Source organism: Patella vulgata, chromosome 2 (assembly GCF_932274485.2).
Source record: "Patella vulgata chromosome 2, xgPatVulg1.2, whole genome shotgun sequence".
In the NCBI taxonomy this organism is placed as follows: domain Eukaryota; kingdom Metazoa; phylum Mollusca; class Gastropoda; family Patellidae; genus Patella; species Patella vulgata.
The window spans coordinates 69,115,904-69,141,841 of record NC_065880.2 but is presented as its reverse complement, the minus strand read 5'-3'; the positions used below and the strand labels follow the sequence as shown (position 1 = coordinate 69,141,841).

The following is a 25,938-nucleotide window of genomic DNA, read 5'->3' as shown; positions in this document are numbered from 1 at the left end:
ATTCGGAATCCTGCAATGGGGATTCCGAATTTCATCCGAAAATTTCATCGGATTCACCCAACACTGTCGCACGCAAATTTACTAATTATTAAATAGCCTGCATCCTGTTTGTGGGGATACGCCAGAAACGTCAAAAAAAATAATTCAATTTTAAGGCCTCAGCAAAATTTGATGATAGCTGGTCTGCTGGCTGAATATGAGTGCGAGACGATTTCATTGAGGCTGATTTTAAACAGGAGGAATCAACTAGCGCTCCCGGCAACAAAAATGGGACATTTTTCAATGAAAATATTCCTATTTATTCAATATTCCTAACTGGTTAATCAAATGGTCAAAATTTTCTCAACTAGTCTCATTTTTTAACCAGTTAAATTCTCTCGACTCTTGACGATACAATGATAATATGTTAATTAATAATATGACTATATGATAATTTCACAGGCTGATGGTTGTAAATTACTTGCAGGTCGGGGTTTTGGCCTAAATAAATCGATTTATGAGATATATTATTTGACAGAGATTATAATCAGATATGCCATCAAATCGCATATTTGGCGTTCATATTTCAGTAAAAGGGGCCGCTCCGACACCCAATCCGTCCCTGCTTTGCATAGAGCTCGTCAACAACATAATATGTTTATGACTGTATAAACCCCATTACTTGATGTTGTATTTCTTATTTATTTACATATTTATTTCACTTATTATTAGTAGGTCTACTAGGTGCTGTATTGTAAGTATATATACTACTTTCTGACCACGTGAGTAGGGCACTAACTGATTAACCAGGAGTTCTCGAGATCGATCCCGATTTCGGTCAAGAAAGTTCCTCTGAATTTTTCAGACTATTGTGTGTGGTGCAGGGTGGTGCAGAACGGAGGACCTGGGAAGGAAAATTGTTCAGCCGTTGAGATGGGGCGAAAACCTGAGCGCTACCCGTACGTGTACACGTAAAAGAACCCCTGACAAAATTTATTTCATGCCTACTACTTTACTTGCTAAAATGGCATGTATATAACTTACTACTGCTACGGCTACTTTAATGAGCATAATACCATATATTATGCCAAGGCTATGGTTGCATTATTTTAAAAACAAACACACACCACAACCCACCCCCCAAAACAAAAAAACAAACTGGGCACCGTGTGAAACCGCAGCCCCCGTACCAGTCACATTATTTCTTATCTTAGCGTCGTATCTTAGCCAGTGTAATAATGTCGGGTTGACATGGAAGTATTTATCTTCGTGAAAAGAGTGTCTGAAGTATTACTTCAAACAGTTGCCACTTGTAAGCGATTATCATACTTTATTACCACAAATAACTGCTTGTTCTATCATACTGGACGTTCTTATTTTTGACAAATTATAGTTAAATGGTTGAAATATGGCCAAATAGACGCTTACTGTATCCCACTGGACATTTAATACTGGTAATTTACAGTTTAAAGAGATCGAACACCACACAAAGGCAAAGTAGTGGAAGTCATAAGACACATTCGATATTCTTTAATAACACTCGGTAATTTATGACGTGAACTTACCAACTTGATATAACAACAGCCAGGTAAAATAAACGTTTCAAGGTTGGTTCGGCAACATCATTAGATGTGCGATCTTGTTAATTCTGGTGCCATTTAGATATTATTTCAGCCAGAAGCAAAGCAAGACATATCTAGATGTCAACATACCAACTGACATTAAGCTGTCCAGTGGAACAGAAATGTCACGAGTTGAATTTCTAGGCTTGACCGATGAAAATCTTCAAGGCTATTTATTCGGCTAGTGGCTAGGATTTTATTGATGGTAAGAAGATAGGTTTCCATACAATGAAACACACGTCAACCACATCTAAGTCGTGAAAGCACTCTGATTGCACTATGATACCCTTTAAGTTCATTAATTATACCGTGCTGTATAATATCAATGTTGTCTTGACAAGATTCTAAGACAATTGAGGGCAATAACTTTACACGTAGTTATCTATGGCGAGATTTAAGGGTCAAAACTAAATGTAAGTTGAAAGTGTTATTATACATCATAGAAAATACCTAATACCTAAGATGCAAAATACATATGTCGTTATACTTGTAATGATGAATACATAATACCGTTAAAGTAAAAGTCAAATGTCAAATTACAAATGTTTTTTTGAAAAAATCCACTAATGTTGCAAAGAACACAACATTTTCACATTTTCACTTCAACAAAGCAACTTTGCAAAATGACATTTGTCTTTTGTCTTTTAACGCATCTTGAGTTCTCGGGGTCAAAGGACAACGATCAAAGGTTACGGGTTTTATGTAAAATTGTTAAAAGTGAATGCTCCCATGAAGGAAAGATAAGCTTGTGGTCGTCTGCTTATTTAACAAGCTTGTCGTTGTCTGCTTAGTGACCTTCTGGACACTATGTTGTATGGATTTTGACTTTACAGCTTTACTTGTTATTATCAATTAATGGAATCTTGCGTCAAATTAAATGTACGGAAACTGTATATTTGGAAAGATTAAATATATTAAATGATTATTATGTACGATAACCTTTTGAAATAAAATTTAAATTTTACTTTGATTTTGTATCTGTTCTTTGTTGTAAATTGTTATTAAGGAGCTCATTTCATGAAAACAAAACGATTAGTCCATTTAATGAAATGTTCTTTAATGTAGAAAGTAATTACAATGATTGATTTTAAAATGGTTAATTCAACAATGTTATAAAGTTTTTACTGCCTGCCAGCAATCAAAAATTTAATATAACAAGAGATGGAAAACGTTTCATATCCCACCCCATATACTTGCCTATGCCTACTACAGTGAATAATGAGAAAAGATCTGATTCTGATTTTATATTTAATTTCATTTATTTATTTACTCAAGTGCAGTTTACGAAAGTTATCCGAAATATGAAACACCAATACCATAACTCCCCCAGGAAACTGTAATTTACTGACTTTACACACAGGCCAATGACAATGGTATTTAAACAAAAATGTGACAAAAAAAATAAGTGAAATGAAATGGGATTTAACGTCCTAATTTTCTGCTCCTAATGAATAATAAATGCCTATACATTCCGACAGTCAGCACGCCCGACCCTGGTGGGAAGATCGATCTTTAATGTTAAAATAATTTTATATAGCCTACATTTAATTTAAACTTGTGTCAGCCCAAGTCACACATGACACAATTCGGTATTTATCAAAAAGTATATTTACATTAAATTGAATTTATTCTAAATATGTTCAATCTAGATGTAGGCCTATTTTGTGTGAAGTTTATAATTAATATGACTATCTAGGTGTATTAACATTAGCTAGTCTACAGTTAAAACCGAATTGAAATATATAGGGGTATATAATGTCCCACAAACTTCGTTTGTAAGAATGATTAACAGTAATCTTAATAATGGATGGCACCTTGTTTAGATTATACATATTTGAACTGTATAGTTACCTTATCTAATATCAACATCATGACTGACAATTCTCCAGATACTAAAAGAAGGTCCAGCCTATATCCGTTCTTTCCTTCTTAGGAGCATTCATTTTAACAATTTTACATGTTACCCGATGTCCTTTGACCCCAAGAACTCAAGATGCGTTAAAAGAAAAAGACAAATGTCATTTTGCAAAGTTGCTTTGTTGAAGTGTATATGTGAAAATGTTGTGTAACATTAGTGGATTTTTTCCAAAAAACATTTGTAATTTGACATTTGACTTTTACTTTAACGGTATTATGTATTCATCATTATAAGTATAACGACATATGTATTTTGCATCTTAGGTATTAGGTATTTTCTATGATGTATAATAACACTTTCAACATACATTTAGTTTTGGCCCTTAAATCCCGCCATAGTTATCAGGCATACATTTTATGGTTAAAGCATTCACAAGTCTCTACAAAGTAAGCTACAGCCATAACAGAAAATTTTAAACTTTGATGTGGTTCTTCATTTCACTATTCTGAACTATATATCAATTTCATACAGATCGGATTCCACTAGAGCGTTCGTCAGATTTAACAAAACAAGAAGGGTCATAACTCTAGAAGTAGTTGTTCAAAATCAACATGCTTCTTCATTTCACCAATGTGAACAATGCATGTAAATTACCAGCAGGTCAGATGATCAATTTTATTGACCAGTTGGTTATATAGTGACGTTTTCGTGCAAGATGTTAGATCTTACTCTTTCTGCACGCCCAATACTACGCCCAAGTGGAGTTTACGTGCTTTGGGGGTGCAAACCGAATAAATAGAAACCAAAACATGGCTCGACCTTTGACCCACACTTGCCTAAGTATAACATTTGTTGACCATGATGGTGCTTAATTAAGACTTCAGAACTAGATACCTTTCAGATTGAAGCAAAATTCAGAAGCTATGAGGTTTATCCTCTCGTCGAAATATATATGTTTTTTATTTTACGGTATACTTCTACAGTATGCTTATTGAGCACCATTTTAAGGAAAGTTTACAATATTAGTTTATCCCGTGGATTTGTCGATGATAATCTATCGACAGGTTACGTGCATATAACTGACTATAGTATGCTTACTGGGCACCATTTTAAGGAAAGTTTACAATATTAGTTTATCCCGTGGATTTGTCGATGTTAATCTATCGACAAGTTACGTGCATATAACTGACAATAGAGACTTTTGGCAAGAGGAATTTTCCCATCCGTATCGTATACGTGATACGTTGCGTCAATGTAGTTTTAGAGTTTTGGCAGATTTTCGCGTCGCGTACGTGTGCGTCGATCAGCTGAGCTTAGTTCTATTACAGCATGATGGCAGATATCTACCAAGATCACCATCAGTACTAGTCAAGTGCCTTTAGAGCCGGGCTATTAAAAAAAAATAATAATGTCGAATCTTATTTAAAATCATCGACTTTGACTCGACTGCAATTTTTGGTTTCACCTCTTTACCAGGTTTGCAAGGTTCCGCCTCCCTAAATCACATCAAATATACACCTTCGTGTTCTAGAATACACAAAGATTCGTAAAAACGCTACGATATAACATTTCAGCGTCTAAAAGTAGCAAAAAAGACGGTAAAAGGACACGACAATGTTATACGGACCTTTTCCGTATGAAAGCTGTTCGATACGTGCTGTCGTATCCGTGTGCCGTATCCCGTATGAGCAATGCACACACATTGATGACGTCACACGCAAAATCCATACGGATACGCGATACAGACCAGAAAATTACCCTTGCCAAAGGTTTCTAATATATCATCTTGGCACCCATCGTCGATTATATAAATGGTAGACATACAAATATGTACAGACACGATTTTGTCAACTGAACTCATCAAATCAGGAAAGGCATCAGGTGTTTAGAAAGATTAAGCACCCTATTTTGTGTGTGATAATCCCTCAGGGTAGCCACGGTGGCTACGTGAGTAAGACGTTGGCTCGCTAGCTAGGAGATCGGAGTTCGCTCCCGGTGTAGTCCGATTAAGTTCATTGGGATTTTCCCGCTTGGTTTTCCCTTGTCAGTGGTGCAGGACGGATGGCCTGCTTTGGAATTCGATATGAGTAGGCCGTAGCACCGCTGTCCGGGTAACATTTCCCTCATAGCACACTGCATGCCGTATGTCTGTCTTCATTACCCCAGTCGGAGCACATTCATAATGTGGACGCATATTGCCGTCGCCCCTGCCTGTGTTTGTGTGTGTCTGTAGGTCGCCTACAGGCCGCAATTCTTAATGGATTGTCATCAAACTTTGCATAATTATATCTTATAGGATAAGGAGGGGCAGTCAAGCCCATTTCTTGCATTTGTTTGTCACCGACAGGCCACAATTCTTAATGGATCGTCTTAAAACTTTGCATACATGTGCCTTATGCTCTAAGGATCATTCTTATTGTTTGTGTTGCATGCCCAATCCCTAGGGGCAGAGCCACGTCCATTTTCTTTGTGTGTGTTTGTGTGTCGCAATTCTTAATAGATCGTCTTGAAAACTCTTCATACTTATTCATCATACCCTAAGGATGACCTCTATCATGTTTTGGTGCATGCCTGACCCGCTGGGACAGAGCCAGGCCCCATGTTTGTGCCTGTCAGTGTGGCACCTACAGACTGCAATTCTTGACAGATCCTTTTGAAACTTTGCATACCTATTCTTTATACCCTAAGGATGATCCTTATTGTTTTTAGTATGCCACAACCATTTTTTTGCTTGTCACTGTGTTGGCTACAGGCCACAATTCTTAATGGCATATGTATTCCTTATAGGCTAAGAATGGCAACTATTGATTTTGGTGCATGTCCCGACACCCAGGGACAGAGCCACGCCCAATTTTTGTTTTTATCGTATACAGGCCGCAATTCTGAATGGATCATCTTAGAACTTGGATCATCTCGAAACTTTGCATATTTAATCCTTATACCGTAAAGGCAGCAATTATGTATTTTGGTGCATGCCTCGACCCCCAGGAATGTGGCCGTATATTGCAGCGGTACCGATGCTCTTGTGATACTCCTCAACGGTTATACACACGACACAATGCAATAGACTACATATACTGTTTATTACTTATATTAGTCAAAACGTGGTTTATAGTAATACACATTATTTGTGTTACATAGAATTGTATTTCCAGACCAGTTAATAAACCCAGTTGAAACAGTTTGTCAATGTTTACAGTTAAAGCGTTATTTTATACATAGATTTCAAAGCCGAAGCTAGCGGACACAGATGGCCTCGGTGCTAAATGTAATAGGCATGGAAAGTTTTTGTAAATTAGGTTTTCACGTAGATAGAAAGCGCCTTTACCATCCTATATACCAGGCTGAAACTGATTAAACGCCTTATGACATCATATGTTACTATAAATAACTGTGACATATACGAGTCATAGATCACTTGAAATCTAATATATCTAAAAATACTTTTACAAGTAGTACAATATGTACCCATAAAAATTCCACAGAGTTCTCGAGAGTCAATTGAAACAAGATCTGGAATAAATCTACAAACACACTCAAAACATATGTGGTCACCAATCACCATCCCAGATAAAATGAATAGGATTAACATTACAGGAACCAAACTAAATGGTAAATATTTATTTTCTCAATTCTTCGTTCACTATTTGCTTGCCATTTGATTCGTAAAAGGAGTTTTTATTTGTTTCAGTATACATTCCGCCAGGAAATCAGAAACAGCACATTGACTAGCGTGCTACATGTTCTAGAAATGCAAACGAGAAGTGGTATTGTAGATATTCAGAAATATAAATAGACAACAGGGAGAGACAGGAAGCAAGCAATTCAACTACATGTAATCATGTTACCACGGACACTTCAGGCCGGATGACCTGTCTAGGAACAGTGTCTAGTCGACTAGATATGGTGAAACCCAAGGCCCCGTGTACGCATTGTCGTGCACGTAAAAGAACCCTTGGTAGTTTGAGTTCAAAATAAGAAAAGGCCGTTGTGCCGCTGTCCAGAAAAAAATTCCCACGTAGCATACTCCCTGGCGTATGCCCATCTTCATAAGCGCGGTCGATGCAGAACAGTAGGACGTTAAACCCCATTTCATTTCTTAATTACCGTATGTAACTGTGATTATCTTTTATCACAAAGGTGTCAGTCAAAAATTAAAAGCCACAAATCAGCTTCCTTAAAAACCGTAGAAACGCCATCTGAAAGACGCGTAAAGTGACATGAAACCGGAAATGAACATAGACAGTGGAGCCATTACTCTGTGGACTCGGCAATCAATTTACCGTAAACGTCTAAAAGATTTGGACATTTAGACTTTACTCGTGATTTGAGTCATTACAATGTACGTGACGACATGCAAATAAAGGAATCCGTCTATAGATAAAGATAAAGTTATATTTAAAGAGGTATCATCACTCTCACCAAAAATGTAAATGTAAATAATTTAGAATAATATCAAATTAACACCAGATTCGCCTAATTGCTGACTGTTTCAAACGAAGCTTCTTCCACCTGATCTTTCACAAGCGAAAATTAATTGTTTAAGGTTTACCCCATAACTAATCGATTGGGTCATATTATGGTCATCCATATTGATGGATTTTTCAGACGGCGGTGTTTCCGTCTACTTTTCTTCGATTTCCAGAAGCCACGGTGGCTCATCTGGGTTCGACATTGGCTCACTTGCCAGGAGAGTACGTGTTCAATCTCGGTGTATGCCAAGAAAGTTTCTCGGATGCGAGGGAAAACCTAGGTCCACAAAATTATGCTATATTAAAATATGGAATTTTATTATTTCGCAGTGAGGTAAGTTTTCTATCAAAGACGAGCGTGTAGCATCTGATATGAATTTGACCCTTCATTAACTTAACGATCCATTGAGCGTATTTTGGTCATCTGTTTGCCCTCTAATAACTTATTTTTATTGACTAATTATCTTCATAAGGTAGTCGATCGTCTATTTATCGACGATGTGATGTACTGCATGTCAACGAGAGCCACTGTACGGTAGTGAGTAAGGCGCTGACTCGCTAATCAGGAGGTATGGGTGTTGGCGGAGAACGTTCATTGGGATTTTCCTGCATGAGTTTACCTGGTGAAGGCCGGGGTTCCTGGTAGGAGCAGTATTTAGTGAAGTGTGTGAGCGTAACAGAGCCATTGACAGTTGCGAGCAGAAACGCCGCTGACCGGGACCAATGTCGAAGGAATATACAGTAATGTGAAATGGGGCCGTAAGTACCATAATGCGATGGTATTAATTAGACGCTACACATATTGGTCATTAGCCAGAAGTTAGTGCAAAAGTATTCTATTACTAATTACCAGAACGTTATATTATGGTTTTCGTCCAGCAGTGCTTTAGATATTAACATTCCATACTGAAGGACAAACAACCAACTTAACTCATCGAATTGCAAATAATATATTGTCTTATTATTACCAGTTTCAGTCATACTCATAACTAGAAAAACTTAATCAGAAAAAATTCTACTCTTGTTAACAGCTATTTTGAAGATAAACACCACCTGTATAGAATGTCATTGCTCATCCGACAGCACTTAATAAATTAGATGCTGGGATCTTATAGCCCAATATTCTAAAAAAAAAATATATTTAAATCCTCTATTTCTTTACTTTTGACGTTGGTGACTTCAACAGACCCATCAAATCCAAACGAATTATTGAAGTAAAAATAAGTAAAATAGTCTCAACAAGAAATAAAGTAATTCACGATAGATATTTACCTACTTAGAATAACCTGTACTTAAAACAAGTTGAAACAGTAGAAAGAGTTCAGGATACAGCAAAAGTCATTTAGTAAATGAATCAGAATAAAACGTGACACAATTATAAGTTAACCCTCGCTGAAAGTGAAACGTCGCCAGAAATAAATATCCAAGTAAACATAATTGCGTCGTGTATAATAAATGGAATATGTTTACCTATACTAAGAAACAGAACCGTGAAATTGGCACGAACTAAATAAGATAGGACACGTTCATTTCATGAAATAGCACCAGTTTAAAAACTATACCAAAAACACATATATTATTATAACATTATCTGTTACACGTTTGTTCTGTTTATATTTTATTAACGCTAGGTTCCCATTGTTCGGATATGTTTCTATACGATCAACCTGACCTCAGTATATATGATAAGATCTGATATGATCACGATTACTCCCAGATTAACCCCACGATTTCATTCGTAGCGCGAATAGAATAACAGTGGATAAAAATTGATTCAACATCCTCGAGATGTCATCACTTCACCTGTAGTGCTCTTAAATGTCAACAAAATTTGACAAGAAACTGACTGGGACATTAACTTTTTACACGGACACGGCAACATCTGTGTTTTTTTCTGGTTACATTTTGTTTGGTTTTCTCGTGTCCTGTATCACGAAGAGTTGCTATTTTTAGAGAAAAAATAAGCCATTCTGCATTTCACTTTGACGTCGGGTAATTTACAACAATACAACACAGGGGTAGGGGGTATTCACGGGAGTAAAGTGAAATGAAATAAAACTTAAAATGAAATGGGGTTTAACGTGCTACTTTTCAGCAGTGTGCTATGATGCAAATACCGACGTAGTGTGTTGTCTAGAGGTTAAAGATGCCTCCCCATGCACAAACTGTGTTAAAAGTTGATATGTTTGGACTAAAAACATAATTACATATTTCTACTAATTTATCTGTCAAAAGTTTGCTTCACCACCACCCCCACCCCCTAAAAAAAACAAAAACGAAAAAAAACCTACCCCAAGCTGTAAAAATCTATTTTAAGGTGTCGCGTGAATTCGTTGAGGGGAGGGTCCATTTTGAGCTCTTACAATATGTTGTTACTCGCTATTTATTTGCCATAAATATTGTAAATTCTTGGATCATCCTCTGCCAGCAACCTTTTCCACCGTTTAATCGCAAAGTCTGCAAAACTATTAATATGTCCCCTATGTCATAAAAGCAGACCATAGCCTGGTACAGAGTTGTCCTTTTACAATTTTTGTCACGTGTATCTACTTTACCAAATTTGCCATATTTTTATTGGAAATAACTACCCTATAGATACTTTTGTTGGAATATCTCTTTAAACTTTTTTCTTTCATTTCCATTTCCTGGTTAGATTTTGTAGATGGTCTGTTGATGGCAAACGTTTAATTCATTGGCTAACATCGAAAATATTGACATTTCTAGGTCATTATAGTCAATGTCGGTCAACTGTACCACACAATCAAGACACAACATACACTACCTTATAACAGACAATACAAATTATATAGTAACATATTCTCAGAATTCTTTTCAGTGCCAAGGGTACCAATACGTGCACGGAACCTCGGTATGTCGTCCCATCCGAAAGACTAGAGGGCACCAGGCTGGAAAATGAACCCGGGACTAATTGGGTAATGATGGGCAGGCGTTATACATATTGCGCTACCTCGGTTTGTCGTTCCACCCAGGACCTCTGCATCACTGACAAAGGGCTGTCTTGATTAGCCTAGTCGGAGCAGAACAGTAGGACGTTAAACCCCATTTCATTTCATTTCACTGACAAGGGGAACCTGGCAGAAAATTCTCGAAAAAATTTGAAACCGGGACTTCCTGGTTAGTGAGCAAGCATTATACCTACTGAGCCAGCGTGGTTTTATACCCTAACATATATAGCTAAAAGAATAACCGTGTTCTACATATTAATCAAAGTGGGTAGGTGTGTTTGTATAGTTATCTGATAAATTATTGATGAAACCTACGTTTTAACCAGGTTTTAGAGGCAAGGTGTGAACACAGATAACAAACCTGTTTCATCAATAAATCTTGATTAATTCTATCACATAGTAGACTGTCTGATTTAACAGGCTGTATAATTATATAGACACGGTGAGCATGATGCCAGAGAGACAGCGAGGGGTTAAGTCAAATATGTCATATATCTTTATTCCATTAATGCATTTGTCTCGCGGATCTAAACAAAACACTGATCGTCGTTTGAGGTATTTGTAATCCCTTGCAAGCTACTAAATTTCAAAAGTTGAATCTATAAAAGGAATATCGGGCTAGAAATGGCGCAATTCCATTCAAGGATGTGATAACTTGATAAGTTAGCAAGATTCGGCATCCTCCACACACGATGCAGCATTTTTTTTTCTATGGTCACATAAGCGATGCAAGCTATGTTTCGCCTTGAATTTCAACTGTCAAGGATTCTTTTGCGTGCGAACAATTAATGGACCTCGTTTATTCGTCCAATCCGGGGAACTAAACACTGTTCTTTGCAATGCCTTCCGCACGGCCTCTCTGACAAGGGGCAACCACGTCAGAAAATCTAGAGGAACTTTCTCGGCCAAAAGGGGAATCGAACTCGAGAGCTAAAGGTTAGCCAGCCAGTGCCTACACACTAAACCACCGCGGCGCTTCCCTCTTTCTAGTCTATAGTCATTGTACTACGACATAGAAATGTAGTAAACAAGATGATAAAGTTTGTTCTAAATTGTGTTGTAGTTACCTTGAATTATTTATATAGAATCTATATGATCAGTTTCCACTTCGATAAATGAACTAGACCGGGGACGAATAACTGGGCCAGTATAAATAGTGTGCGTAATAAACAAGTGGTAATCAGAAAGTCCATAACACGAAACGCAAAATCGTAATTGATTTGTTTTCCTAAAAGGAGAATTACATACGAAATTAAATGATATTAAACAATAAAATGATGTGCTTGTTTGTTCTGTTTTCGTTGTGTAAGGTAGTCGAGTTTCCAAGTTGATATTGTTCACTGCATAAGAGCAGTGCAATCATTGGACTAAGAAGTGATATAGTACAGTAGTAAATGCGATGTTTTCTAGTCATTGAATTACCTTAATTAGATTGCCGGATGTTTCAATTACAGTAGGTGAGAAAACATCAATACACAACCAGCATGTGAACAATATAATTGATTAGGTTGTATATTGATATAAGTCACCATGCTGTTAATGAAGAGAGAGAGAGAGAGGGCGAAGAAAATATTGTATCATCGATTCGTTCGAGAGAGAGAGGGGGGGGTATTTTTGAAATGAAATGGGGTTAAAGTCTTATTTATATACACCGACTGGGCTAATGAAGACGGACAGAATAATATTGTTTCATCGATTCTAAAATGCAATTAAATAGAAAATCAGACCAACTGATCCCATCCCTTGTCACGTATTAACCGCTATAGATCTATAGAAACGTGTCTTAATATGAATAGTACATTTTGTTGGGGTATGTTTTTCCCCATAAACTCTTCACGGCGTTCGGGTTTGGGGTAGTAAGTGTCCTAACATAATAACAAGTATGATATAAACCATTACTTGATTTGATAGTCTCCATATATACTGTTAAAAAATGTAGATAATATTCAGAAACAATACAAAACTGCGGAAATGCCCTGCTGTTTTTATTAGAGGTAACCAGTGTATGTTAATAATAGGCCAATTGCCTACACATAAACATAAACAGTTCATATGGGTAGCTTATATGGGTAGCCCCATTTCCCTCGCAAAGAGATACACTGTCAAAAGTGAAAATGGACGTTTTTGATTTTTGTCTTAATAACGAGTAAATTGCTCCACCAATCCTCAGACATTACGCGGTTCGTCGTGGCATGCCCCTAATCAACCGTCCAATCACGATTTGGGACAATCTGACCCACTCCTCTTGTAGTGCCACAAAACAAACTATATTTTTGACCAAGATCAAGCGGGGGTTCTATTTAAACATGCATTATGCAAGAGCTAAATCTGACTATTGCAGGTCTTTCTTTAGGACTGAAATGTTACAAAATTATTAATTAGACATTAATTAACTTACCAAGACCACAATTAACTCTCGATGTTATCAGATGCCTGCGATATTTAGTAGGTGTGTGGTGGATGCGATTACCGTAGAAATCGATATTTGTGACTTTGTTTATTATCGTAACAGCGGTAGTAATGACAACCGAGGCTGGCTAATATTTAGACTCAGAGTAAAGTAATTTGACTTAAATTTTCAGTATATTCTCTTTTCATTATATATTTTTTAACTATTATAGCACGAACTGTCAGCGCTTTATCTAATCTTACCTAATGCGGCTTTAAAGGATATGTTCTTAATGACATTTCAAATCTTGGCAACTGAGAAGACACTATTCTTAAAATAATTTATTTCAAAATTTCGTAAATCAGGAAACAGCTTATTACTTAACTTAAACGTATATTTTATTATAAACGATATGTCAATAATGATGGTTTGTATATAATCAGCTTAAACACGTGCATTCATCTGTTTATATCACGTTTTATACATCTTATGGTAGATTAGATAGGTGTTTAAATTAACTAGAAAAGAGATCAAGTTTTTTGATAAACAAGCTGAGAAAAATACTACTTTAATAGATTTTCTTTGCTTTAGAAACGAACAAGCTAAAAAACACGACCTTGGAATAATTGGATGAGAAAAGGCGTTTGCCATCCCCACATATACACGGTATTAGGATAAATCAAACTCGCTCAGCTAAAATGAATTTAATATGGTTAACCCATGCGTCATAAACTGTGGTATTAATAGGCACATGAAGATTGGTTATCATGTAGATTGAAAGTATATATACATAACCCAGGTTTTGACCCCACCAGATCGGGACTACCAAGGGTTAATTTGTAGCTATAATCAACTGTTTCTTAATAATTACTGGAAATGAAATGAAATGGGGTTTAACGTCCTACATTGTTCTACACTGTTTTGCACCGACTAGGCCAATGAACACGGACATACGCCATGTCATGTGCTATGAGGGGAATTTTACCCGGACAGCGGCGCTACGGCCTACTCGTATTTTGAATTACTTTCAATGCGTATACGGGGCATCGGTATTTCGTCCCATCTGAACGACTATACCATACGTTGTCCCTTGCCAGACCCTCCGTCCTGCACCACTGAGATGGGGAAACCACGCCAGACCCAATGTATTTTCACGGTCAACACAGGGATAGAACACGGGACCTCCATCGTGCCATCGTGACTCCCTAATAATTACTGGAAGCAATTTAACTACTGGATATCATTTCACCCACCTTTGTTCACAACAATTTCAACTTTCTGATGTTATCAAAGAAAGTCTAAGTTTGATAATAGTCTTAGATCGAGAGTTATATAATGATGACAACGGTAACAAGGGCCAGTTGACCGCAGTTTGATTACTTTGAGGTCTTTCTGAAATTTAATTTTTCCGTCATGTGAGTAAAAGTGTATACATTATAAAAACGTTTATTCTCATAATTCCGTATTGCATACGCTAGAAACTTTTTCCGATTTAATGTGAGTAAAAGTGTATACATTATAAAAAAAAAGTTCTTTCTCATAATTCAGTATGGCTTAGCTAGACACTTGTTCGCTATGGTAAAGGATATAAACATGATTGTTTTATCCAAACTAGCAATAATACCATAACGACCCCGCTTTGTGATGTTTATGAGTGTCTTCACCTGGAATTTTCAATAACAAGTGTATATATTTCTATAGCTCACAAACAAAAAATATGTCAGATAAAAAACACAAGCTATCTTACGCCTGGAGTGCTGATATCAGGCATAAAATCACTCTTTAAGACAACCGCAAAGATTGGAAAAGTTCAAGGAGGTAAGAAAGACATTAAAGAACCCTTAATGACAAATATCATCACTTGTATGGTTTCGTATTTTAACAAGCATATATTTGATGTATATTTTATCTATTTAAAGGTTTTATTGCTACAATAATACATTCTTATCTGACACCAAACGGTCGGTAGCCTGTAACTAATAGATCAGTGTGAAGGACAGGAACACCAGAAGACACGTTTCATCTTAATCAGATGGACTGTTTGCGGATATTATTCGACGACGACAGTATTGGAAAGTGTGGTGCATTCATTTGGTTAGTGACTTATGACAACCATTTCCTCAAGAGACACCATCTAGCTTTGACGTCTGAAATCCCCATTAAAACTATTGTCACACTTAGCCGCAAGACCATTACTCTTTATTGTACACCTAATGCCGTCGGGGAAAATCCCATTTGAAAATAGTATAGAAAGGGTTTGATCTGGTGTGTTATATCTGAACTGAAATGAAATGGGGTTTAACATCCTGCTTTTCAGCACCCACTACTTTATGTGGGAAATATTGCACGGGCAGAAACGCTAAGGCCTACTCTTACTTCGAATTCCAACTGTCAAGTGTTCTTTAACGTGCATGCCAATGTATACACAGGACTTTGGCTTTTCGTCCCCTCCGAACAACTATAAGATGTTCTTGCCATTTTAAACCCACGAGATAACTTGTTTAGTACGGCAATAAACAAATTAAGTTAAGCTTTATAAATGTATATCATCACTTTTAAGTCAAACCGAATGTACTCTAAGTTTCCCAAAGTATCCATTTAAATGGAACGAAATGTGATTCTATGAAATAGAAACTGCGTGGTTTTAATCGTTATCTGGTAAGAGAAAGAAAAAAAAATCAGGTTAGCTAAGCTGTTGAATAAAAATATTCTTAATTGATAACCTTTCTAGGTCCCTTCTTATCTCAGCGTGTGTATTGATTTTAAAGAAGTATCTTTATCTTACAGGAATAGGTAGTTCGTGTAACGTGTTTCTGAAGATACAACACAATCAGCGAGAGTTGACAGTGCGGCAATGTACTCCCACTGACACGGGGTAGTTAGACGGAATGTTCGATGTTTCGACCAAGAACGAATCAACCAGATTTAGCTCTGTTGTAGAGCATAGAACCGCCAGCTGCGAGGCGAATAACTACCGCCATGTGTTTGATTCCCGCTGGATCTAACGAAAAAAAATGTTATACCCATGCATGGCCCTTGTTTGCTGTGTAGGATTCTAGCAATAACTCGTCGATTATTATAAAAATTCTTAATTACTAAATAAGGTACACCTTTAAGATACAATAGTTATTTGATTCACTGGACATGGGAATTCCGTGGGTGGGTATTAAGTGGAAGTTAACTCTTTCCGATATGATCAAAATTTGAACAGGGTATCTTGTAAGCTTCTCTGCCAGTGCCCCACACCCTCATGACTCATGCTTATGTTCTACCAGGCACCCTCGGCTTCTATTATGTTAGCTAACAATTTCTGTTTTCCAGTAATATGACGTTAAAAGCTAATATCATCTGAACTTTCAAAATAAGTAACAACAAATTGAATTATCTTCACAAACATTATCTTCGAAAATTTCAGACATCTCGTAAAGTTGCAATTTAGAAAAAGAAGAGAGACAGCTATTTAAATGCCATCAAAATTGAGACTATTTTTTTTTATTACTCAACCAATAAAAACCCACATACAGTAGTTTAGAAGTTCAACTGTCTTGTTGTTTCAAACATCGACTGTCTTCCTAGCTATGATATTTTCCCGTTTAAATTAGATATTTATTTAATTATTTACATATTATTTTTGCCTTGTAACATAATTTAGATAAACTCTTGAGATGTGTGGCTTTCTGCTAAAAACATGGTGAGGTAATTACAACAGAAAAAAAAATAACATATATCAATAATGCTTCTTGTCATTCTCGAGTATATTTTCGATTTTTTTTTCTAGATCATTTTGGTTTGGGAGAACAACAATTCCAACGTACGAGCTTTAGGCTAGGTTTAGGCTCTCGATTTTGTTTTCTCAGTAAATCATAGTCAATTCGAAATTGTCCAATTTTCTGATTAAAAGTCGCTGAATTATAAGTCACTGACCATGTTTAAAACTTAAACATGTACACATCAACCATTCCTATTCAATGCAAATAGATTTTGGTAAAAGGTAAGCAGTATAAACCCAGTATCTAGCCAAAGTTGTTTAGTCAGAAAGTTGGATCACTTTAAAATCCTTCTTTGATTGGCATTTTTTAAATTCCATGATTGACAAAATCCGACAGTGTAAGCGTGGCTTTATAGTGTGTTAAATGCTGAAATGAAATGGAGTTTAAACGTCCACTGTTCTGCTCCGACTTGGCTAATGAAGACGGGCATACGCCATACAGTTTGTTACGAGGGAAATTATGCCCGGACAGGGGCGCTACGGTCTACTCTTGTAAATAATTACAACTGCCAAGGGATTTTTAACGTGCACACCAATGTGTACACGGGACCTCAGTTTTTCGTCCCATTGGGTCCTCTATTCTGCACCACTGACAAGGGAGGACCACGCCGAAAAATCCTGATGAACTTTCTCGGTCAACGCAGAGATCGAATACAGAACCTCCAGGTTATCGAACCAAGGTCATACTCACTCAGCCACCGTGCCTCCGTGTTAAATGCTAGAATGTTGGTAAATTATTTAAACATGTCGAGTGTCTATCGTAATTATATATTATATAAGATAGTATCAGGTACTAATATTTCCTTTAAATAATCACAGATAACATCCTGGTTTTAATTATCCTTGTGTAACTCATTAACATGGCTGTCAATACGCAATAACAAATACCGTACATAACGGTTAATCTCTATAGTTGAATAATACGTCCGTATAACAACATATACCAACACACACTGCCATGTATCAATATATACTATTAGTTCATTAAAGGGGTCTTATCAACCCTTCTTCTTCGAATTCCAACTGAAAGGGGTCCTTTTACGTTCACGGCAATGTGTATATGGTAGGACCTCGGGGTTTAGTCCAATAATTAGTTTGGAACTGTATGAGAAATTGAAAGCGAAAACTTCTGTATATCAGTGATGAATTGACCAATTTTATTTAGTAACAGACTGGACATACTATCTAGCCCGGGCAGCGGCGCTACAGCCTATTTCGAATTTCAACTATTTCTGTCAGATCAGATACGTAATTATCTGTTTAAAACATGACCTGGTTAATTACAACCCTCTTCCTAACCAGGATATCCGTCCTGCACTATTGAAAAAGGAAAACCACGCTGGAAAATTTCGAGAACTTTCTTCGGTCAACAAGGGATAGAAAGCGGAACCTCCTGGTCAACGTGCCAGCACCTCACCCACCGAGACACTGTAGTTCCATACTGCCTATTTAAAACAACGAATTCTTGATTAACAATATTATGGCGTATTGTAGTCAACCTATACACACATTTCAAGTAGTTGAACAAATACATGTAATTTAGGTCGATAGTTCCTAACCAATATTAGAACCTGCATAAATCAAAGATCTGGAAAATTGTAGATCATACCTCATTCTTAATCATCATAGTGTAACGTATTACCAATAGTAGAACCTACACAAATCAAAGATCTGGTTAATCATAGATCATATCAAATTCTTAATTGTCATTGCGTAACTTATTACCAAGCAATAGCCAAATAACAGACTACTTTAATTGCTAATCTCAGGAAGTTATGATCCGATAATTTAAGGCCACATACCAACACGGTACCGTAGGACCTGGAGCAATAAAAGTCATAAACAACCATTAACAAATCTCTCTTTTAATTACTATTAAGTAACACCGTGTGCGCATTACTGGATGTCTCGAGTGGATAGGCTCCTATAATTTGGTAGTTTGAAAACCATATAGCAAAGCTCATGTATATAATAATAATAATAGTGCACTTTTAACGAGCTAAACTCCATACACTAAGTATATGCTTATAACAGTTTTATGTCTCATAGTATTCTTTAAGCAGGAGTGTTTTTAATAAACTCTTGAATTGCAATAAGGTTGGCGCATCTTTAACTTCTGATGGTAGTTTATTCCAAAATGTTGCAGAGTTATACTGGAAAGATCGCTTTCCAAATAATCTTAATTTGAATTTTGGGACACAAATTAAGTTTTTGGATTTTCTTGTACATTAGTATATCTACCTAAAACAAAAGTATTCTGAACACACACTTAATTGTCATTAAGCAATCAATAAAGCATCAAAAACACACTTTTATGGATAACAATTACTATGGTTTATTTCACTGCGACGTTTCAACAAGGTTTCACAAGTCGTTATCAAGCATATACACAGTGAAATAAACCATAGTGATTGTTATCCATAAAAGTGTGTTTTTGATTATGTTCCAATTACTAAATGCCATTCAAAGAATAAATCAATAAAGCAGTTTCGTAGATAATCGAAAATCGTATAAATATCCTTATATATATACTCTTAAAAAAAGTAGGGGATATTGAAATGCGGCAGGTTGTGATATGATAAATGTTCACAGATGAAAAACTTATCGTCCAAACAGAACCACTGAGCTGCACATGCGACACGCAATAGCGCCATGCACGTGTGTGGGGTTCATTGTCAATGTTGACACTTCAAGGAAGGGTTGGTGAAAACTGCCGCGTGCTGGTTTATCTATCCATGTTAGCATTCCTATCGGTTCTTGCATAAGATTTACTGTTTAGCGTATCATTGCTTTAGTGTGTTACGTTTAATTTGATCGGGAGACGTGTTCGTCGACGTCAACGTCAACCGATAACACTGCAAGAATTGGTCGTTGCACTGCAAGAGGAGTGGGTCAGATTTCCCAAAATCGTGATTGGACGTGTGATTAGGGGCATGCCACGACGAATTGCCGAATGTCTGAGGATTGGTGGAGCAATTCAAAAACGTCCATTTTCACTTTTGGCAGTGTAATCTCTTTGCGAGTGAAATGGGGCCTTCAGATAAGCCGCCCTTGCTAACCGTTTATGTTCATGTGTAGGCAATTGGCCTGTTATTAACATACACGGGTTATCTCTAATAAAAACAGCAGTGCATTTCCGCAGTTTTGTATTGTTTCTGAATATCCCCTACATTTTTCGAAGAGTAAGGGTTATGCAAATGCGTGAATGTATCCGAATCGAAGCAGGGTCTTTGTTTCGGAGATGAGAACGGGGCCATTACTTTTGGCGATGACTTCATCTATACCGGAAACGATCCTTTTCCTATTATTTCCTTCTCCTTAAAAGTATTTCATATCAAATGAAATTAGGTTTAACGTCCTACAAGTGATCGCCGTGTTTTAATATGGGCAATTACTATGAGTTATAACAAATTGTCAAAGTACTTTTGAATGTACACAGTGTTTAAAACAGCGACTGTCGCTCTAATAACTGGTTGTAAACAGTACAATTACTACAGATTTTATGATGGTGTTTTTGTTACGGTATTGTGCGTCAGTACTCTAAAGAAATCGATTTTAATAATGGTGTGCATTTAGTTTGATGAGAAATCGAAGTTTAAGGTTGATTTGGTACAAAGTAGTACATTCATGCAAGTCAACCATAGAATTCAGTAACAGCCGTGAAAACATTGTCTACAATAGACGTATTGATACAACACTTACATTTGTTACTTTGTTGTCTGTCTTGAGAACTGTCGACTACTTAATTATTAAATACGTCGACTAGAATAATTCCTGGGAATCTAGAATTGTTGGTTAAATGGCGCCATCATTAGATCATTGTATAGTTTAAGATAAAACAAATATAAAATATTTTCTTAAGGGATAGTGAAAGTTACAATAGATGCGATTGGGGTCGTCTAAAGGAAAGTGATATGCGTAATAGTATTCTAATGACTTGTTACCGCAGTATCTGGCAGGTTCGATTCAGGATTTGAACGTGTCAAGGCTTAGGTTCAAATCTGTCCTAATATATAATAAACATTATGACATTATGAAATATCAGCTCTTATTGTCAGTAAAGTTCTTTAATAGGGTTAGGGAATTCAGATGAATACTTTTGATGTATTATTTGCGAACAGTGGGTGACATGGTGGACCTAACTATCACACTGTTGCTCGCTTTTATATTATATATTTATTCAACTATGGAGAGCCACGGTGGCTAAGTGGGTAAGACCCTGGCTCGCTAGCCTGGAGGTCAGGTGTTCGATACCGCATTGGCCGAGAAAACATTTCGAAACATTTCTTTATCACATGTACATTTACTTCTATTGTGTCGGCAGTATTACATATACCATAGATCCATCTCTCTTAGAATACGTCTTAGAATTTGTCACTTCCTCTAAACAGACGCTACAGTCGGTTATTGCTTACTGGGATGAAGGATAAAAATATAAATGGGAAAGGTCATCTGTAATTATAACCATCCTTACATCTCCGTTCATATTAATTCAACTTCACTTACTTCCACACCGGGTAACCTTATTCGAACGTAGGCAACGATGCTTTTGGTCACCGACTTTTGTCCATGGAACTTTTTTTTTACCCTAACCCTAGCCCTAACCTGTTTACTCCTATCTCACAACCCGCGTGGCCGTATCTTCGGTCTAACACCTTATCGACTCCGAAAAAATCGAAGGATTTTTGGATTCAATTCGTTTTAGAAGAAAACATACAGCCACTGGATCTTCCAGTTCTATGGTTCATCCTACTTGCTCAAGATAAAATATGCAATATTAATAGGTTTCTTTTTGAAACCCCTAATGTATCTAATATAGGAAATAACAATAGGAAATGTGGATCGGGATGAATGGGTGGTGTGCCATATCAGGAACGCTGTCCCGGAGCTCACGAAATTCCAAACCTTGAAGAAAACTGTTGTAAGATGTATGACGCAGACAACAAGATAATAAATTGTATGCACCGATGCGATAAGTAGAACGAATCCAGCAAATAATTACAAGATATGTACTGGCAGATCTAGAAATTACATAAACCATTCATTTAAGCTATGTCAACATCTCAAGTAAATATCACGTGTTCTAGAAAAATCTTTTAGCAAACGCCGAGTTCTCTGGTGGCCCCCTTGTCAGTGGTGCAGGACGGGGACCTGTCAAGGACAATGTCTAGTTGTTTGGATGGTACAAAAACCCAATGTCATGTTTACACATTGACGTGCACGTAAAAGAACCCTTGACTTCTTAAATTGGAAATAAGAGCTATCCAGGCAAAATTTCTCACATAGCGCACTGTATTGCACACAGTATAGTGTATCCGTCTTCATTCGCCCAGTCAGTGCAGAAAAGTAGGGCGTTCAGCTCCATTTCATTTCATTTTTCTCTGCTGGCTTACTATGTCTCACGTGTGTACTATTTCTTACTTGCGCATTGCACCTTTTTCGCTGGTGTGTGTGTGCACTACCCTACCGATATATGGGGTGGGTGTCCTTGCCTCAGTTGGGTGTGTACATGCCTTTACTCAGTGGGGTATGTTTGTCATTTGGGAGTTTGTGTGTTTATGCTTCATGCGTATACTGTTAAATACTGTGATCTTTTATACATGTATATTTGATTGCTACAGTTCGTGTGTGCCCTTTAAGAAATGCCATTATATATTTACTCACTGGACATAGACTAAACGTTTGGGCTTGTTCAACGATACAACACTGAACATATATATTTTAGAGCGATTTCAGAAGATACCTCACCATAACACTTTATTCAGTATGATGTGCAATGAGGGTAACATAAGTGATGGGCAGATCAGCAGATATAATTTTAGTCCCTGTGGCACCAATAATACATATGATGCTTATTTTCCAAAAAAAAAATTGTCTTACCTTCTGAATTATCGGTGCCTTGTAAATATACTCGACACATTCGCCATAGACCACTCGATGATTTAAACAGATACCTCCCCGACTTATTTACAAAACTGGTAGGTTTAGGAATCTCAATAACCAACCATTGCGAAGTACAAATGGCTATAAGTTGGAAAAGAAACGCCACCGCAGTCGCAAGTGTACCTCCTAATAAAATTTTTCGCTCCAAAGTAGGATCAGTCGCCATGTTGAACAAGTAACTCAAGTCAATTCAAACGCATTCAAGCAGACGACAAAATCGTTGGGGATCTCGTCCAAAAGCGAAACTACCCCAACTTTGTTCACGAAAAATATCCAAAGTTTACACAACTCAAAGTCCCAAAATATATAGCTGAAGATGGTGTCTGGTGAACGACTCCGTATAGGCGGGATTTGTTATCACTAGCAGACGACAGTTAATGCTAGCTGTTTAGTGGAAGACGGAAGCTTAGCTAAATAAAAACATGAGGTAAAATGAATTCCGTTACGAGTAGTACATCACAGCCTTGTAACGTAACAAGAAAACAAAAATTCCATGTGAGCCAAAAGCCATTAATATTCCTTGATGTGGTTATCTACAACACTCGTCAGAAATATCATCACATCTGACCCTTTACATATATACTGACATGCCCAGTTGGACTGCTGGCACGAGCCACGTGCTTCTTACATTGAAGGAAGGAAAGCTCGCACATCATAACAATAATACACTATAGCATCGGCTGGCGTTGATGATAAGATTAAACCCTCGCGATGAACCGCTGCATTCTATTAATAGCGCGATGGTGGTGCAAATACGTATACACGTGTACATAAATATCAACCGATATTCGAGTATATATATATATATACTCTAATATAAGCTATCAGGTCTATCGTTTATTATTAATGGCTGGTGTATATTTGATTTCAATATATCCTGTTTTTATTGATTCCCCATTTGGTTTAAATTCACTATTAAGTTCGGGGCACACCCTGCGACCTTTCGCCGGATTCATTTGCTAATTGATACAGATGGCAATAACAAAATGCGGTTGGTCAAACTGCATATCATAAAATCGTAATGATGCTGAACAATAATCGGATAGATAGTTAAGATAGTTTGTAGTTTGACTTCAGTAGTTGTATCAGTATTGAGAGAAGAGTGAGAGAGAAAGAGAGAGGGGGGGGGGCGGGGGTAACGTCCACTCGACACACACTAGGTAATTGCGCGTACTTTGGGAGGAAACCGGAAGGCCCGGAGAAAACCCACTAGGTTGGACAGGCGACCCTACTCCTTGTCACGTACAACCGGGGAATCGAAACTCAATGACAAATCTTATGATACAGCGCGCACGTGCTAACCATTCGACAATCCACCCCCCCCCCCTGTATCGATATTGAGACGAGCTGCGAAACTTAGGTTTAATTCACTATTAAGTTCAGTACACACCAAAACTATTCGATGCAGTTTTTTTTTCTTTTGGGAAAACTGTTACCCAATTTCCCAGATTACTAATAAAGGTGATAATGCCCGACGTAAAATCGAAATATTTCCTCCAGAAAAACCTCCTGCGGTAATGAATGAATTATCTCTTGAGTTAATCAAGAATTGTCCCGGGCCTAAAGAAAAGGGTCTTCCTTACGTACACGTCTAGACTTATTAGAGACTTTTGGCAAGTGGAATTTTTCCCATCCGTATAACGTATCCGTATCGTCACGTGATACGTTGCGTTAATTTAGTTTTAGAGTTTTGGCAGATTTTTGTGCCGTCTACGTATGGGTAGCTGAGCTGAGCGTAGTTCTACTTCAGCATGATGGCAGTTATCTACCAAGATCAATATCAGTACTAGTCAAGTACCCAGCCTACAAATTCCTGAAGGGTGTAAAGTCGTTCGACTTTCGCTGAGTTATTTATAAAAAAAAAAAAAAAAAAAAAAATAGTGTCGAATCTTATTAAAAATATACCTCTTTGACAGATTTGCAAGGTCCCTACTCTCTAAATTTAGCACGTAGATCAACAAGCGTGCAGACAGATAGGAAAATATGAAAATTCTGCGAAAAGCTCATCCAAAGTAATAATTAAATTCCAGTCTTTGCCATGGTTAAAATCACATCAAATATACACCTTCGTTCTAGGATAGACATATATAGATTCATAAAAAACGCTACGGCACAACATTTCAGCGTCTAAAAGTAGCAAAAAAGACGACGACCTTTTCCGTATTAAAGCTGTTCGATACGTGCTGCCGTATCCGTGTGCCGTATCACGTATGAGAAATACACACGAATTGATGACGTCACACGCAAAATCGTTACGGATACGCGATACGGACCAGGAATTTACGCTTGCCAAAAGTCTCTAATAATATGAATTTCTGCTTTACGGATCAGGCTACAATGATTTGGTTAGGGTTTCCTGATACTACTAAAGACCCATATGCGCAGGCGAATTATTGAAAAAAGAAAGTACAATATTATTATGATTCCATATAAAATTTAACATAGTCTGTGTCTTGCTCTGTCGCACTGTCGCTCTCTGCCCACACGACCAATCGCAGATATCATGGAGATTGGCCTTAATAGTGTAAATGTGTCGCGCTTATGTATAATGTAATTGATATAAACTATAATATTACTACAGTGTTATTATTTTATTGTGAATACAGTCCCCAGTTACATATAGCCATTATATGATTGAATTATTTTCATACACTATCTGTGTTTGTGTTTTATTGATTTCGTTATCTTTATAGAAATAGAGTTTCTATAGTCTTTGCTTTGTTTGTCGTAAAACATGCAAATTTCAAACATTATGAAATATTTTAAATTAACTGCATGGGAAACTTTTCAGCCGCAAAAGCCTTCATGCGATTAGTTTTTCAATACATATGTATTTTTTTTTTCTTAAGGGTTCTTTTATGTGCACGCCAATGTGTACACATGAGCGTGGTTTTTTTTTGTCCCATCTGCACAACTAGACACTGATCTTTGCACAACCGA

General features: G+C 37.0%; 1 long non-coding RNA gene across 1 annotated transcript in view; it reads right to left on the bottom strand.

The window, feature by feature from the left end:
• The window catches only part of LOC126810510 (uncharacterized), a 65,949-nt gene extending 42,175 nt beyond the window's left edge, over nt 1–23,774 (bottom strand). Inside the window, exon 1 of the long non-coding RNA XR_007675239.2 lies at nt 22,936–23,774. This is a non-coding gene — a long non-coding RNA (uncharacterized LOC126810510). The remainder of the gene's footprint in view (nt 1–22,935) is intronic.
• Nucleotides 23,775–25,938: the final 2,164 nt, after the last annotated feature.